Source organism: Rhinoraja longicauda, chromosome 6, assembly GCF_053455715.1.
Source record: "Rhinoraja longicauda isolate Sanriku21f chromosome 6, sRhiLon1.1, whole genome shotgun sequence".
NCBI classification, from domain to species: Eukaryota; Metazoa; Chordata; class Chondrichthyes; order Rajiformes; family Arhynchobatidae; genus Rhinoraja; species Rhinoraja longicauda.
In genome coordinates, this window is record NC_135958.1 from 16,335,391 (window position 1) to 16,339,914 (window position 4,524).

The following is a 4,524-nucleotide window of genomic DNA, read 5'->3' on the forward strand; positions in this document are numbered from 1 at the left end:
TTTACATTTAACTCCTCTCCTTATCTGACAGCCTTTTGTTCCTTTTTATCCACCCATCTACCAATTAAAACTCACTCGCCTGTGTTCACTTACACTTGCCAAGCTTTGTGCCGCCTCTTTCTAGTATTCTCTGCACTACCACAATCAGTCTGAAGAAGGGTCCCAACACAAAATGTCTACCAGAGATGCTGCCTGACGCTCAGGGTTATTCCAACGCCTTGCGTTCTCAGCAAGATCCAGCATCTGTAGTTCCTTGTGTCTCCATTATCTGCTGATGTAGTCATTAAATAGTTATTGTATTGTCCCTGTAGAAAATGTATGTGAATGGACACATTGTGTGTATTTATTGTGTGGACAAACTATGATCCTAATAAACAGGATTGTCTGTGGTATGCCTACTTTGGATTACAGTACATTACATAGGACATAAGATGTGGAGAATGGTCATTTGCCCAACCACACTGTGTCACTTGTATCTCTCCCCATCCTTCCTCATCTACAGTCGTCATTTTTCGCCACCTATTCTCTTCTCCCACTTATGCCTGTCATAGATTCTCTTTAAATGAATCTATACAATGCATTTCAACCATTCTGTGATAGTTCAATCTGAGGTTGTTGGAAATATCTGAAGACGCTAAGTTTGCAACAAGAAAGTAGAGGCAAGGTGAGACAATTAGTGGGCACATTATTTCATTAATACAACAATTTATTCTTGTTTAAATCCTAAATTTGAACCTTAAATGTAGATTATGGGCCTTTTTAGATCAAGTTTTACGCCACAGCTATGTGTGTGGACCTGTGATAGATATATTCAGTTAATGCTGTTGAGCCTGCAAAACCTGATATGCAAACCTACAGTACCTAAAAAAATAGTTTGCTGATAAAAATAGCATCTAACCATGCCAGAGTATTTTGTCACCACAAGTCACAGGTAAAGCTGCAATCAACCTTCAGAGAGCTTTAGCAAACTCCACATTTACAATTTAAACCAGCATCTGCAGCTCCTTCCTCCACATTTACAAAACTAAGTGGATTTATAGTGCCACAGACTGTTTAAGAATGAGTCAAGGCAATTATTCTGGCAAGTTCAACTAGACACTATTGACAGACCAAAAACCTACTGTCGTGAGGCTTTATATTCCCTGGGGCAAATGGAGTGCATACCGCAACACAAGAGAGCAAATTAACCTATTGTAGCATATTATGAAAACAGGCCAACTTTAGTGGAGGAAAATTGGCTAAAACAATGCAAACAATTAGGAAGAATATTTTTAGTACTTATTTTTTAAAGTTGCACCTCTTCTATCCTAATCTACACTTTTTGTCTTTTCATTGCTGGCCTTTGTCCAACCATCTGTCAATCAAACTCCCCCTTAACTGTATCCACCTATCACTCGCCAGGCTTTGTCCTGGCCCCCACTTCTCTTCAAGCTTTCTCCTGACCCCCCCCCCCCCCCATAGTAATCAGTTTTCAAAAGGGTCCCAATCCAAAATGTTATCTATCCATGTTCTCCAGAGATGGTGCCTAACCGTTGAGTTACTCCAACACTTTGTGTCTTTTTTGTATTAAATTTTCCTTGCATCTCCCTGGTAATATGTGTACTCTGGTGTAATGGACCAATGTGCACATTTACCTGTGACTAGATGCAAAGCCAATCAACTGCAAGCCTTGATTAGTACAATTATGCTGAAGGCAGTTATTTGAGAAGGAACTGGAAAGGGTTGAACAAAAATGGCATACTTGTGAAAACCAGTCAGGCTGGATAGTTAGACAAACTGGTGCAATTACATAGAGACTAGAAAGTATATAAAATCATGCTACAAATAATGATATTCACTACCCACTTCACAAGTTAGGCCATACAGTCAACCAACGTTTTCTAATGCATGATGGTTAAAATATAATAAGGATTATTGCTCATGTAACCAAGCTGATAAAATCTAGAGTCAAGAGCATTTCATTGACATATGTACCAACAAAGGAACTGTAAAATTCTTACTTGCAACAACATAACAGGCCTCTAAACACAATACACACAGATCAGATATAATGAACAAAAAATAAATTTAATAATGACCATAATACTAGGTAATATAGTGCATAAACAGAAGTAACTAAAGACATGGTCCATAGAAATTCAAAATTACTGAGGTTAGTGTTGTGCAGTGTTCAAGAACTTGATGGTTGTTAGAGATAAGCCATTCTGGAGCTTCTGGTCATGGTTTTCAGCATCAGACCTTCTTTCTAATGGTCGTGGGAAAATGGGAAGATGGCCAGAATTATATGACTTTGTTTAATGATATTGGCTGCTTTTTTTGAGGCAGTGCGTCCTATAGATCCTTTCCATGGGTGTTGGTCAATATCTGCGATAGGCCGGGCATGTCAGAAGATTTGGTGACGTACCGTATCTCCTCAATCTTCCAAGGAAGTAGAGGTATTGATGAGCTTTCTTTGTGATTGTATCAATGTGCTGGGCCCAGGACAGATCTTCAAAAATATGCACACCTGGGATTTTGAAGCTGTTGACTTCACCACCAGTTGATGAAGACTGGCTTGTGGATCCTTAACTTACTCCTCCTAAATTCATCAATCAGCTCCTTGGTCTTGTTCTGATGGCAGCAAGATTGTTGTTCAGGCACCATTCAATTAGATTTTCAATTTCCCTCCTATACTCTGACTACATTAATATAGATTCAATAAAGATGTCGTGGTGAACATAACTTGAAAAACAACATAAGTTTTCATACATTTTTCCATCACTGTTTCCAGTTCAGAAGTAATTATTTGTTCTATCCATTCTCATCCCATTTGATTTACCCTATCTTGATAACTTAGATGGAAGTATGCCTTACCTTTCAAAGGTTTGCTCTCCAGTACTGTCTTCCTAAATTCCTACTTCGATCTTCCATTTCTTTCCTTATTCTTCCCATTATGTCATGTGCTTTTTCGACCAAAATCCCACAGGACTATTTGTATTAAATATCACAAACTTTATTTGTCACATTTTTTGCATTTACATTCATGAGCATGAATGCAAATTATTTTGCATAATTAGGAAAGGTGAAAACATGCTGTTTATTGCTGGGATAATTGAATACAAATGTAGGAAGGTAATGCGGCAACAATACAGAGTATTAGTGAGACCAATCATGGAGTATAGTGTAAACATTGGTTTCTTTATTTAGTGATGAAAAAGTGTAGGAAGCAGTTCACAGAAGTTTTATTAGATTTTAGATTTTTTTAGATTTAGAGATACAGCGCGGAAACAGGCCCTTCGGCCCACCGAGTCCGCGCCGTCCAGCGATCCCCGCACAGTAACACTATCCTACACACACTAGGGACAATTTTTACATACTACCCAGTCAATTAACCTACATACTTGTACGTCTTTGGAGTATGGGAGGAAACTGAAGATCTCGGAGAAAACCCACGTAGGTCACGGGGAGAACGTACAAACTCCTTACGGCGCAGACTTAGTTCTGGAATGGGTAGATTAATTTGTGAAGAAAGGTTGGATAATCTAGGCTTCTTTACAAGAATAAGATAATAAGAATAAGATAATACTTAAGATGTTGAGGAGTTTTCCGTTTGTGGATGTGGAGAAGGGGCTTCATCTTATTAAAAAAAATCCAAAACTAGGAGTAGTTTAAAAAAAATAGAGTACCCAATTAAAATGGAGTCAATATGTTTTTTTTCTCATGGGGATCATGAGTCTCCTCTCCAGTGCTCTTCTTAAACAGTGGTGGAAGCAGTCTTTAAATGATTTTTTGATCAGCAAAGGAGTGAAAACTTGAGAATGCAAAGATGAAGCATGCTCCAGGGGCCGAGTGTCCTGCTTCCAATTCGTGTGCGTGTGCATAGATTGCATTTTTGTACACCTAGTTCTGACCTCGGCAATTTTCCAAATAGATGTTGTATATGTACTTAACAGCTTGCTCAGAGGTGTGTGCAGTTCTGGAGCACGTCTTCAGCCAAACCACTGGGATATTCTTGATCCCTAGATCCTGGATCAAATCCAATTTCTCCAGTTTTGGCATCATGTGCAGTGAACCCAATTCACTGAAAACTGCCCTTTCTGAAGGTGGAGACCTCAACAATAGAAAAAATGGTGATCCACTTGACATTTCTGTCTGAAAAAGGTTGCCAAGGCTATACCTCCAGAAGAGGTCAAAAGCAAAATACTGCATATGCTGGGATTGTGCAATATAATATACTGGAAACGCTGAACAGTTCAGACTGAGATTTAGAGAAAAAGAAACATCAACTCTGTTTCCCTCTCACAGGGGCTGACCTTTCGCGTATTTCCAGATTTTTAATTCTCACTTCAAAGAACTGTCTTTCTGTTTTGTATTGTTTCTATTTGCACCCGAAGTAAAAGCTCCCTCTGCTGGTCTCGCCAATTGCCCGCTCTCCTGCTGCAGCAGCAGCAGCCGCAGCCCACATGGCGGCCAATCACGTGCGCGTCCCTTCTGGCGCCGTTCTCTCACCCGGAAGCGCTGTGCCTATCCGGAAGCGAATCTCAC